This window comes from Cnephaeus nilssonii (genome assembly GCF_951640355.1).
Source record: "Cnephaeus nilssonii genome assembly, chromosome: 8".
Classification (NCBI taxonomy): domain Eukaryota; kingdom Metazoa; phylum Chordata; class Mammalia; order Chiroptera; family Vespertilionidae; genus Cnephaeus; species Cnephaeus nilssonii.
Genome location: NC_137079.1, coordinates 62,646,100 through 62,659,976, shown reverse-complemented (window position 1 = coordinate 62,659,976; position 13,877 = coordinate 62,646,100).

The following is a 13,877-nucleotide window of genomic DNA, read 5'->3' as shown; positions in this document are numbered from 1 at the left end:
TTATTAACCATTTTGCTCTTTGTAACTCATAAAATAATTTTCTCTTTGATGGGAAATGAACCAGAGCAAGGGTACAACTGTCTGTGAAACTCTTCTCAATTGCTTAGTAAATTGTTCTAATTACAAATGCTCCTGAAGAATTATTGTTGATAAATGGCAATGTGACACATAAGTGCATGGTAAAAAAAAAAAAAAAAAAAAAAAAAAAAAAAAAAGTCACATTAAAACTATTAGCACAGAAAAAGGTATATACCATGTTTAATTTTATATTATAGTTACCTAGCTAACAAAGTTTTTATGCTTTCTTTATAAAACAAACATATTTTGAGTTTATAACCATGAATGTACCATCAATCCTTTTACTTTTATTATCATTGTCCATAATGCATCCTGATTAAGTAGATCTCAATTGTAAGCCAAATTATATTTAACATAAAATAATTTGAAACTACCTTTTATTAAGAAATTGGTATTAAAAGAAAGCATGACAGTATTCTAAGACTGATGAAATTTCATCATGCATATCTCAATTGAGACGTATGGACATATATGTGTATATATAAATACAAACTAAAGTTTTCTCTTTAATTTTAAGCTTAATATAATTAAATTGGTTATAAAATAATTAGATATCTTATAATAATATTCTACTGTTCAAACTGAAATTAGATATGCCTCCTTCATTTAAAAAGTCTACAGAATTGATTGAATAGATGACAATGTGATTTCTATTACAAGTGCTTTTTCTGCCATCTAGTGGAAAAATGAAATCTATGAGAATTTACAATTTATATTTTTAATTCTTTTGTCTTAAAATATTTAGCAAGGTCTTATTTGAAATCTCAGGAAAATAAATAATGTATTATCTTTCTGTTTTTGGTATGATGTATAGGTGAATCAGATGTGGGTAATCCTGAGTATTCCCCATGTTGCCAAGGGACTACAAACAGAAAAATGAGAGGGTGCTTTGGACTCTCTAGAAAAATCAAAGAAGTCAAACAAGATACTAGAATCCATTGCTTTACATAAGTGGATTGTCATTCATTGCCAAAGTATTGAAAGGGGCCTCAAGCCCCTACACCCCTTTCTGGTCCTGTCAATAGTTTAATCCTGTAAACTGGAGGAGGGAGGTTTAGACACAGAGAAGGCTTGTTGGGCACTATCTAAATCAGTGGCTTTCAAACTTTCTAAACTGCAGCTCACACCAAGACATGTAGCTGACCACATTGCAACCCAGTGCGTGTATGAAAAACAGAAGGCAAAGTTCCACAAATGACCTTTTTATGGGTGATCACCATGACATTTCATATTCTGTTCTGCTTTCTATTTTATTTTTGACATTATTTTATAACATTTTTTATTGATTTCAGGATCCACTAATGGTCCTGAAGTTTGAAAAGCACTGGTAAGAAGAGCCTAGCCGGCCTGGATCAGTGGTTGAGTGTTGATCTATGACCCAGAAGGTCATGGTTCAATTCCCAGTCAGAGCACATGCCTGGGTTGTGGGCTAGATCCCTGGTGTGGGTCATGCAGGAGGCAGTTGATCAATGATTCTCTCTCATCATTGATGTTTCTCTCCCTCTCTCTCTCTCTCTCTCTCTCTCTCTCTCTCTCTCTCTCTCTTTCTCTTCTTTCCTCTCCAAAACCAATAAATATATCTACCTATCTATATAATAGAGGAATATGCAAATTATCTGGGACACCTAACATCACGACCAAACAGCAGGGACAGGAGGCTGCATGGCGCCTGACCGGGGCGAGGGACCTCAGGCTGTGCCTCTCACCCCAGAGCCAGGCCGAGGGACCTCAGGCGGCACCCCCTGCCCAGCAGGGCTTGATGGGAGACCTCAGGCTGCGCCCTCCACCCCCCAGCACTGGGCCAGCGGACTTGAGGCTGGGCCCCGCACCTGGCAGGGTTTGATAGCGGACCTGAGGCTGCACTCCCCCACCCGAAGGGGCTTGACGGGGGTGGGCTGGCCAGGTCTGGGTCTCCTGCGATTTCAAAGCGCATGTGGGTGGTAGGCGGGGACTTGACTCTAGGTCCCGCGGCGTGCCCCAGACTCTGACAGGAGGGAGATTTTCATATACATTTTACTAATTTTCTTTCATCTCTGACACTTCTATTATAGAGAAAGGACAAATAGCAATATTAAAATATTTCCTCCCTTTTAATGTGCACAAATTTCGTGCAATGGGCCACTAGTATATAAACAAAAATAAATAAAAACACTGATAAGAGTATTTCCTGAGAAGTGATAAGTGTTTGCTTCCCCTGCTTTAAAAGTATATGACACTAAGTATGAAATTATGACAAAATGAAAAGGTAAAGCAACAGATATGATACAGATTTATTAATTAATACAAAGACCTTTGAGATCTTCCCAATTCAGGATATTTTATCTAATGAATGCTCACTATGATTACTAGCATCATGCTCTCTATCTCCCAGAATAGAAGGCTTGGGTTCATCTTCATAACCATCTCTTGTTGAATCCGTCATCAAGTTCTATGGATTCTAACCTCACGAGTCTTGTATCCTTGTTCTCTTTTCATCTTCATCTGGTTTAGACCCTTCCCATCTCTCTCTGGATGGTCACAGAAGCTCCTACACTGCCCTCTCGGACTCCATCTGTCACCCCTCTGAACCATCCTGCACAGCTGCCAAAGCTGAACCTCCTCCTCACAAGTCAGATGACATCATTCACTGCAACCTCTGCCTAATGAGTAACGCCTGAGCACCTCAGGGTGGCATTCGAGACCCTCCCTGCTTAGTTGTCCCTGCAGGTTCTTGATGAATATTTGTGGAAAGCACTGAACGAAACTTCCTTTCTGACCTTCAGTTCTCTTTCTGCCCTACATTCCAAATGTTCTACTGACCACTCCCCGAACTCTCATTGTATTGATTAATTCATTTATTTGTTTATTCTTTTTTGAAGAATGTGCATTTTCTGGAGCTTTTTCCAGGGCTGCCTTCCTCTCTGCTTTCTGCCTGTGGAAATCCTTTCCACCCTGTAAACCCCACCTCCAATGCAAGAAGCTCCCTTGGCCCCCCATAAAGTGAATACCCACAGCTTGTTAATAGCAACTCCGGTTTCTATTCAATGCTTACACTATTTCTGTCCCTCTGTGTCTGTTTCACTTGATTGTGAACATCTTGAGGGCAGGGAACACGCCTTGTGCATCTTTCTAATCTTTAGTGCTATCTGGGTGCATGTTTGTTTACTTCAACAAACTTATTGTATACTTTTTTTTTTAATTAAGTAGAGCTGGCACTTGGCAATCATTTTTAGTATAGGCCAGCAGAGTCTTAGGGGGGGGGGCTATTCTGGAGTGTACACGTAAGTCTCAGAGAAGGGATTTGACCAGACCTTCTAGTTAGAATGATCAGTCCACACACCAGCTTACTCTCAGTGTCTATTGAGCACTGTATGCTGGTGAAAATATCAAGAAGTGGAAAAGCCAGCTGCACCCTCATGCAACGAAGGCCCTGTTGGGTGGTCCTTCTCCATGGTCCCATTATAATCTGGACTCTCTTCAGTCACTGGGCTTCCTCCTAATACTGTATGTATCTGTTTCCATGAACTTCCTGAAGGTAGGGAATCTCTCTTATTCATTTGTTTACTCAGCAACTAACATACCACTTGCACATAGCAGATGCTCAATAAATATTTCTTGAATGAGAGAATAAGAGACACAAAGAATCATAATGGATAAGAAAGAAGTATTAGATACTATGTCCATCTTCAAGGGGCTTATATGCTAGTTAGGAAAATAATTACCTAAATACACTGAGTGGCCATATTATTATGATCTCTGAACACATAATAATCATAGTGTATATCCTATATAATAAAAGGCTAATATGCAAATTGTCCCCTCGACCAGGAGTTCGACCAGCAGGCAGGCCAGCCAACCGCCATGTCCCCTCCCCCTGGCCAGGCTGGCCAGACCCCACCCATGCATGAATTCATGCACCAGGCCTCAAATACATACATATATATATATATATATATATATATATATATATATATATATACTGAGTGGCCAGATTATTATGCATTCAGAGATCATAATAATCTGGCCACTCAGTGTATTTTGACCATAATGTCCTATACTTCTTATATATTCAATACATTTTAATGAATTATACTTAATAAAATGAGAGCCAATTTCTATGTGTAGGAAAAATACTTATCAAGAAATATAAATGGCTGCCCGTATCCTCTAGGAGAGCATAATCAAGTGTGAGATAATAAAAACATTCACAAATATATTACTCAGCAGGTGGGTTTCCTGCCAAATGGGTCTTAGAGATGTCATTGTAAGCTGGAGTGGTTGGATAAGGCTTCCCAAAGGAAAGGGCTCTCTGACAAGAACTGCAAAAAGTCTGAGAGTTTACCCTGTTTGCAAGCTGGAAAGTTAGTCTGCCACAGTTTCACTGGCAGAGGACACAAAACTCCTGGGTCAGAGGCAAGGGATTTTAGCACTCACGGCACAGCTTTGTGCTCACAGTGTTTCTATTTGGCCTGTAAATCCCATAGGGGTGCTACAGAGCAGCCAGGGGAGAGCTGCACACACTGTGGGTCTACATCACAGCTGAGCAACCCTGAGCTAAGGAAAACCCACCCTCTAAAGGGGCTGCCAGCAAACCTACCAATCTTTGTCTTGGAAGGAGGAATTATCTTATTACGCTGGTCAGAAAACAAACCTGTCCTCTCCCAGAAGGAGAGACTATGTTACAAGCATCCTTACAAAAATAACCCAGCACAAAAGCTGTCAATGCCCTTCTTCAGAAGATGAACAGAAGCACAAGAGACCTTGGAAAATGTCCTTTCAACAGTCTTAATTTGGTTCTTGAAGTAGGGTTTGATTTGGCAAGCAATAGTGAAAAGAACAGATGTTCTAAAAGAAAGAAAAATTTCATGTACACATAGTTGTTTCATGACAAACCTCTCTGGGCCTCAGTTTCTTTGCCTGTAAAGTCAGAATAATATCTACTTCACAAGATTGCTGTAAAAATTACTTGAGGTAATGTATATCTGGCATTCAGCCAGGTGCCAAACTATTAGTTCTTTTCCATTCTCCCAGGAATGTATAGGATGTGACTCTCTAGACTGCCCTGACATTAAGAAAGGAGGAGAAAGAGGTATTTAGGCAATCCATTTGCAAACATTTTTATTGAGCATCTACTATGTTCCAGGTGCCAGGATAGACACCATGCCTGCCCTCTTAAAGCTAATAGTCTGCTTCATGGGGAAAATAGAGGGAAGTAAAATGATCTTGCTTCCACCCAATATGTTTGTAGAAGGTACACCTCCAAAGTGTTATAACAATGTCATCTGACCAGGGAGCCAGGAAATTATTGAGACATCAGAGGACCATAAACCTAAAATAAGAGCAGAGAAATGTCAAAGTTCACATGCATTAATCAACAACATGCGTTTTCAGGATCAAGTTGAAAAATGGATACTAATAGCCTGGCTGGTGTTGCTCAGTGGTTGCACGTTGACCCATGAACCAGGAGGTTATAGTTTAATTCCCCTTAAGGGTACATGCCCGAGTTTTGGGCCTCATCCCCAGTAGAGGACATGCAGGTAAGCAGCCAATCAATGATTCTTTCTCATCATTTATGTTTCTATATCTCTATCCCTCTCTTTTCCTCTCTGAAATCAATAAAAATATATTTTAAAAAAATAATGGCAGTACTCCTGAGTGAGTTGTTCTGATTGGTTAAGAAGGTTTGTGAGAGTTGTAGAAAGGTTTGTGAAAGTTAAGGAAGGGTTGTGAAGAGAAATCTTAAGAAAAATTATAGGTAATCTGAATAACAATTTTTTTAGATAAATGAATCTAAAGCTAATACAGAATTTGTTTAATCCTTTTCCTGTCTGTTAAAAGGGGGAAAATTTTTTCCTGTATTTGCCCAGGAAGCAAAAGTTCTATAAATTATTGGTTATATATTATGTTATATTAATCAGTTACATGATTACTTTTTTTAAAGCCATCTTCTTAATCATGAGAACTGAAGTTTTGCTAGCCTATGTTTGTGTTTAATACCCTTTCACTGTCACTTTGAATGAATAAATAGTCTAATACTGTTTCATAATCATAATAATATATAATCTTTTGGTAAAATAAGTTTGACAACCTTCCCAGTGTTTGAATTTTAAGAAGCTTTTTCTTGACCTAGAATTGGCTTTAGGTCATTTCAATAGGCCCTGGAATGCTTCAAGGATTTTTTTTTCTCTCCTTATGAAGGAAACTTCTATACTTAAGTAACATGGAAAGCTTTATCAAATGAAGAAATAATAACTATATTCTATTTACATATGCATATTCTTAAAATAGTGTAAAATCTCCAGGAGTCTATAAATCCTGATATACTTTCATTTATAACTCTGATTGTTATTCTGGAATATTGTGTTTTACAGAAAGGATAGGATTCCATGTCAATTGCATTATAATCAAACCTTCTTGTCATTTAGAGACAGTCACTGTTTTGTTATAATGCATTTGCAAAAATGTTACATCTTCTAAGGGATACATGGAAAGGACTCTGGCTTATTTTAAATTACATTCTCTGAGAATGAGTGTTCAGATCATCCCCTTTGAACTGGATGAAAATTATTAGAAGTCTATAGAACATCTGGATTTATAGAAGTACTTGCAAGAAAAAATCAGGAGAAACAGCAATTGACTATGGGACTGAATGAACTGAAAATAATTATATGGTTTTTGTAACTTTTGTTGAAAGTATTGCTGATTTTTAATCTTTGTTTTTCAGACACAATGAAGCATTTTTAAAGCAATTTGGTAAATCATACATTTTTCTCCCTACCTTATTCTCTCAAGAATTTGACAATTCGTAATGAGTGAGTCATGGCCATATGTTTCTTTCCATGAATTCAGTAAGACCAGTTTCCAGTTGTGGACTTATTAACCAAGACTTTGACTGGAATGTCATGTCGGAGAGGGACATGCCCAAACTCTGGATGTCACCAGAGTCATTTAAGGAATGAAAAGTGACTTTGAAGATAATAAGAGCCCCTTGGAGAAAAGCCTGGTACCTTGTTTGGTCACATGGTTCATGACAATCTTTCCAGGTAAAGAAAGAAGGTTGCTTTCCTGAGAGATGGCAAGTAAGGAACCTCAAGACATTTTGGGAACCCTAAGAACATGAGGAATTCACCTAAGTCTACAGGTATTGCAGGTAAACATGATGGCAGCTAGATGGCTCAGTTTCTTTGCCCAGAGGGGCTAATTAAAGCTCACTCATGAAATTCTAGTAAAGCAGATTTTTTTAAAAGCCTGTATGGTCAAATTGTTATTCTTACTGTGTTCATGCAAACAATCAGGCCAAATTGAAACGAGACTTAATACAGGAAATAAATCGGTCTTTATTTGGCTCTTTAATAAAAAGAGGGTGATTTTAGGAAGAAAGATTGTTGTTTCAATAGGGAATTATTAGAACTGAAGTGTTTTTTTCCTTCCACCAGACCATTTGTCATAATTCTTGCTATTCTAACTTTTGCCCCAATAATACTAAATTTTAAAACACAGTTTGTCTCCATCAGATTACAAGCCCTACTCACACTCAGGGAATACTACCTCTAGACATTATTACCACTTCCTTGCCTGCCCAGGCCTCATCGTCCCTCTGACGGAGAGCCAGGATCTCTCGGCTCTGAAGGAAAATTTTGTCCCTTCTCAGCATGAAGCAGCTGCAGAAGAGACCCTGTGCCCCTTTTCTCTGAAAGAATTCAGAGCCAAGATCCTTTAGGTGGGATGTGGTAGGCCAGTGGTCGGCAAACTCATTAGTCAACAGAGCCAAATATCAACAGTACAACGATTGAAATTTCTTTTGAGAGCCGAATTTTTTAAACTTAAACTTCTTCTAACGCCACTTCTTCAAAATACACTCGCCCAGGCCGTGGTATTATGTGGAAGAGCCACACTCACGGGGCCAAAGAGCCGCATGTGGCTCGCGAGCCGCGGTTTGCCGACCACTGTGGTAGGCAGTTAGACAAGAGCAGAGCAAGGACAATGAGCCCGGTCTGCTACATCTTTCAAAGCAGGAGACAGAGTTCTACTCAAAACATGGGAAGCTGGATCGACAAATGATAAGCTGGAGGAGAAATGGACAGGTCTCTGATACGTGGTTCTCACCACTCCAGCTGCTCTGAAGCTGGCAGTGGAGGCACCTGTGTAGAATGGACCTTTACATCCTGCCTAGTATGAGTTGAAATACCTGTTGCTAATATATAGAATTATTCTATTAATTTTGGGAAGAAAGTCACATGTGGGGACCTTTACACATTGGGACCCACTGCCCGGGAATAGGATGCAGGGATGCTTTCTCTAAAGGTTACTGCAGTAGCTCCCTGGGGTGAATGTCTTTTACTGGGGGTTCTATATTGTATTTCAGTATCTAATAACTACACGATGAATTGTTTTGATAATTTTACCCTCTCTTATAACAATGGACTAAGCTGCCGCTGGTTGGTTTCTGATAGGTGGGGTAACTGTAACTCAGATATCCCTGCCGATAGCACCAGAGGGCCTTGTTCCTTAGGATGACTGACCGCCTTTATGTCCCAGAAACACACAGGGTCCAAAACAAAAGAGTCCTTCTCACAGCCATAGCCCTAGAGTGCAGAGACGATCTCCACCTGTGGAGACCTGCTGACTATATTGCTTTAACCATTTTTACTATGATGGTGGTGGTAGGCTCCCTTAATGTAGAAGTGACTGGGCTGGCTTGTAGCACGGTAAAAGCCCTGAATGCCACTTCCAGGTGTGTTCATGAGATAAAACAAGAGCTGAGCCAGGTCAGGGAGGCAGTTCTAGAGAATTAGGCAGCAGTAGATTATCTACTGTTGCAGCATGATCCTGATTGTGAGGAATTCAAAGAAATGTGTTGTTTTAATTTTTCTGACAATTCTCAATTGATAGAAAACAACATTCAACAAATTAGGGAAACTATCTCCAAGGTAAAACAACCAGAAGGATTTTTTTTTTTTTGGATTTGACTTATCCAGCTGTCTGGGTTGTGGGAATTCTTTTTTTATTTTTCTCCTGTTTATTTTTGTAGTCTGATTGCTTGCTGCTGTATTCAATGTCTCCCTCTTTTTAGATCCTGAATTTGCTGTATTCCATCCCCACCAACTGCTTTCAAGGCAGAAGTAAATGCAGTCCAGCAGGATGAGACTTTTTACCTATAACTAATCTCATACATATGAGATGATAGAAATAGCAGTGAGGAATGTTAGGGGCAAATATAGAATATTGGGGGCTAGCTATAGTTATAAGAAATATTAATCATACTCTATTAACTGTCATTACCTTGTTCTGATTAAAGAAAGGATATTCTAACCTGGTTGGGAGTTGTACACCCCCAGGATCTAGGAATCAACCTTAGATCTGGGAGTCAACCTTGGAATGCGTTCCATTATCATGGAAAGATTAACAGCCTTGTTGTCCAAATAATGGAGTCCCATTCACATTGCCTGTAACCTGTAACCATTAGACCTATTCTCATTCCTTTTGCCTCCTTCCCCATGTAATCTTTGCCTTACCCAATATAAGCAGCTGGCTTATGTGGGGTTGCAGAACAGGTTTTTGTAAATGACCTACTGCTCTCCCCTACTGCTGGCATTATTAGAATAAATGCTCACATATGATTCAAAATATCCTATCTAATAAAAGAGTAATATGCAAATTAACCATCACTCCGCTACACCCACAAGCTACGTCCACCAGCCAATCAGGAGCAAATATGCAAATAAACCCAACCAAGATGGCTACGGCCACAGAGAGCAGGAGGGAGGCTGGGTTTCCCGGGCAATGGAGGAAGCCAAGCTTTCCGCCTGCCCTTGCTGGCCTAGGCCTCCACTCAAGGCTACAAAGTTTCAATGATAGAAGATACATAAATCCAAACAGAAATGGCGGCAGCCACGGAGCTGGAAAGAGCGGGAGGCTAGGGTTGCCCCCGGCAATGGAGGAAGCCAAGCTTTCCACACACGCTGGCCAGCCCAGGCCTCCGCTTAAGGCTACAAAGTTTCAATTATATAAGATACATAAATCCCAACAGAAATGGCTGCCGCCACGCCACGGAGCAAGCAGAAGGCTTGGCCCTGCTCCAGGCTACAAAGTTTCAATTGTAGAAGATAAATAAACCCCAGATACCAGGGCCTCCACTTGGGTTGCCAGGGGGCGTGGCCAGCCTGAAAACCACCACAGGCCCCTCGCCCAGGCCATCCCACGCCCCAAGGGAACCCCCACCCTGATCCGGGACACCCTTCAGGGCAAACCAGCTGGCCCCCACCTGTGCACCAGGCCTCTATCCTATCTAATAAAAGAGTAATATGCAGATTGACTATCACTACAACACACAAGATGGCTGCCCCCATGTGGTCAAAGATCCTGACCCCATGTGGACACAAGATGGCTGCCACATGATGGCCAGCAGGGGAGGGCAATTGGGACCAGGCCTGCAGGGGATGGCAGTTAGGGGCAAACAGGCTGGCAGGGGAGCAGTTAGGCATCAATCACGCTGGCAGGGGAGTGGTTAGGGGGTGATCAGGCTGGCAGGCAGAAGTGGTTAGGGGCAATCAGGAAGGCAGGCAGGTGAGCAGTTGGGAGCCAGCAGACCTGGATTGTGAGAGGGATGTCCGACTGCCCGTTTAGGCCTGATCCTGATGGGATCAGGCCTAAACGGGCAGTCGGACATCCCTCAAGGGGTCCCAGATTGGAGAGGGTGCAGGCTGGGCTGAGGCACACCCCTCCCCTCGGTGCACGAATTTCATGCACCGGGCCTCTAGTCTATATATATAAAGAGGCAGGGTCTGTAACCTCCAAAACGACCAAATGGACAACCAAACACCAGAAGTCAGTCCTGCGGTCAGTGTTGGTTTGCTGCGGCGACCCAGCACTGACTGCCACACTACAGGTGCCACGGTGACCCAGCACTGACTGCCAAGGGGGCTGTGGATCAGGCTCAGAGAGAGGCCTGGAGAGAGAAGCAGGGTCTGATCCGCAGCCCCCGTAGCAGTCAGTGCTGGGTCAGCGCTGCAGAAGTCAGTCCTGCAGTCAGTGTTGAGTCGTTGCGGCGACCCAGCACTGACTGCCAAGGGGACTGCGGAACATCCCGGAGAGAGGCCCAGAGAGAGAAGCAGGGTCTGATCCGAAGCCTCCATGGCAGCTGTTGATCAGCCCTTGCCTCTCTTTCTCTCTGAGCCTCGCCAGCAGCCGAGGGGGCTGCTGATCAGCCCCAACTCTCGAATCAGGCCCAGAAATAGGCCCAGAGAGGCTGATTGGCATAGAAACCAACCAATCAGAACCAAATCTGGGTGCACTGCAAGGAGCCAATGGCTGCCTGGAGGCAGAGCTTTTTATACTGACTGGCATAGAAACCAACCAATCAGAACTTAATCTGGGTGATCTGCGAAGGCAGAACCTAAGGTGGGGGCTGAGGAGGGTTTTTAAGGGCAACAGGTGTTTGGTGTAAGATGTAAGAAAGAGGTTCAATTTTTTAATGACCAGTTTGGCAGTATAGTGCATATGGCTGGATATCAGTCCAAATATAGGGATTATGTATTTTTGTCTGCCAAGAGCATCTCCTCCTGCTGAAAAAGGCTTCCCCTCCCATTTAAGCAATCCTATCCTATATAATCTGTCTATACTAATAAAAGGGTAATATGCTAATTAGTCCTACCATCTTCCAGACGTCCGACTTCCTTCTGGACAAAGCCATGGGGGGGCAAGGCAGAGGCAGTTAGGGGCAATCAGGCCAGCAGGGGAGTGCCGTTGGGGGTGAGATCAGGCCAGCAGGGGAGGGCCATTGGGGGCGATATCAGGCTGGCATGGCAGAGGCAGTTTAGGGTCAATCAGGTCAGCAGGGGAGAGCAGTTAGGGGCGATATAAGGCTGGCAGGGGAGGGCAGTTGGGGGTGAGATCAGGCCATCAGGGGAGGGCCATTGGGGGCGATATCAGGCTGGCAGGGCAGAGGCAGTTTAGGGTCAATCAGGTCAGCAGGGGAGAGCAGTTAGGGGCGAGATAAGGCTGGCAGGGGAGGGCAGTTGGGGGCAACCAGGCCAGCAGGGGAGTGCAGTTAGGGGCAATCACACAGGCAGAGGCACTTAGGGGTGATCATGCCAACAGGAGAGAGCAGTTAGGGGCAATCAGGCAGGCAGGCAGAGGCACTTAGGAGCAATCAGGCAGGCAGGCAGGTGAGCAGTTAGGAGCCAGCAGTCCCAGATTGTGAGAGGATGTCCCTGATTAGAGAGGGTGCAGGATGGGCTGAGGGAACACCCTCATTCATGCACCAGGCCACTAGTATATAAATAAATAATAAAGGAATACTAATAATCATAGCAGGAATACTAATAATCACAGGTGGAAGCTAGTATGGTGTTTACCCAGGGCTGGAATTAAACCTCTCTCTCCTTGGTTGTCCCTCCTCCCCACATAGCAGAATGACATGTGAATGTCATTGCCACCTTGATTGTTAAATCATTCACTTAATAGATATTTATTGAGCATTCCCTACATGGTATGTATAGTGATAGGTGCTAGAATTTGAGGATCAAGAGCAGGAATTTCCTTGAGAGTGAGATGGCCCCCAAGATACAAGGGGGTGATTTTTCACAAGTTGGTGTCAACATTCATCTATTTATGGAGAGAATGTGAGAAACTGGGAGATACTATGAATAAGGTATTCAATTTGAAGATGATTAGGTTATTGATTCATTAAATAATCTTTAATTAGAACTTGAATAGGAGAGGAAATTTTTTAAATATCTTTGTGAAGATACACAATTATTTGTTATAGAATATACTAGAGGCCCAATGCACAAATTTGTGCACAGGTGGGGTCCTGCCGGCCAGCCCCCATCGGCTGGGGGGGGGAGGGGATGTGGGAGGTTGGCCAGCTGCTCCCCCCCCCCCCCGATCAGGGTGGTGGGACTGATGGGGGCCAGGCTGGCAGGGGGAGGGGCTGTAGGAGGTTGGGGGAGCTGATCGGGATCCTGATCGGGCAGGTTGTCCATTGTAGTGTGCATCATAGTGACAGGTCGTTCCAGTCGTTCCATCGTTCAGGTCGCTTGGCTTTTATATATATAGATACCTGAAATATTTAATAGTAATAAAACAATTTTTGTGTGTGGGGGAGAGAAAAGAGTTATGAAAAAGTATTCTTACTTTGGGGGAAGAGCCTTGATAATTTACCACTATGTTAAGCTTGTTTGATGCATTATTAGAATAGTATATGAAAAGGCATCTCCAGCTGGTTTTTCTAGAAGAACTGTGGTAATAGTACTTTGTTCCTGTGCAGTGCAGACTGGATTCCATTTATTTGTCCAGAATCTACCTACTGGACTAGATTGTGGGAAATGGCACATGCTATTTGACAGCTGAGTGGTAGGAGGAGGAATGAATTATTTGAAATGAGAAGCTGAGGACATGGGTATGCAAGCTAAGCCAAAGGGAGTAGCACTCCATCTTCAGTTTTTATTACTCATGGATCATGAGATGGGCTTTAACCAGTGCTGAGAAGTGGCCTTATATTGGACGGCTTAGGGAAATGTTGGGTCCAGCAGTCAAATGATTCGAAGGCACGGGACCTTCAAATCTCTGGCTGTCAATCTCAGTTTCTTCCTTGCCCCCACAGCCTTGTGCTGCTTCATTTCTTCAAATTAATTGTACTTTCAGGACTCAGCTTCCCTCCAGGGAGGGGAGACCCATTATTAGTAACATCTTAGTATGGATTGCTTTGTTCTGACCTGAGTTTGTGAGAGAAACAAGAAAGCTTGGCACAGAATGTTGAAAGTGAGAGAAGAAAAGACCGGAGAAATCCCAGGTGAAAAAGCATCTTCTCTCTTCCA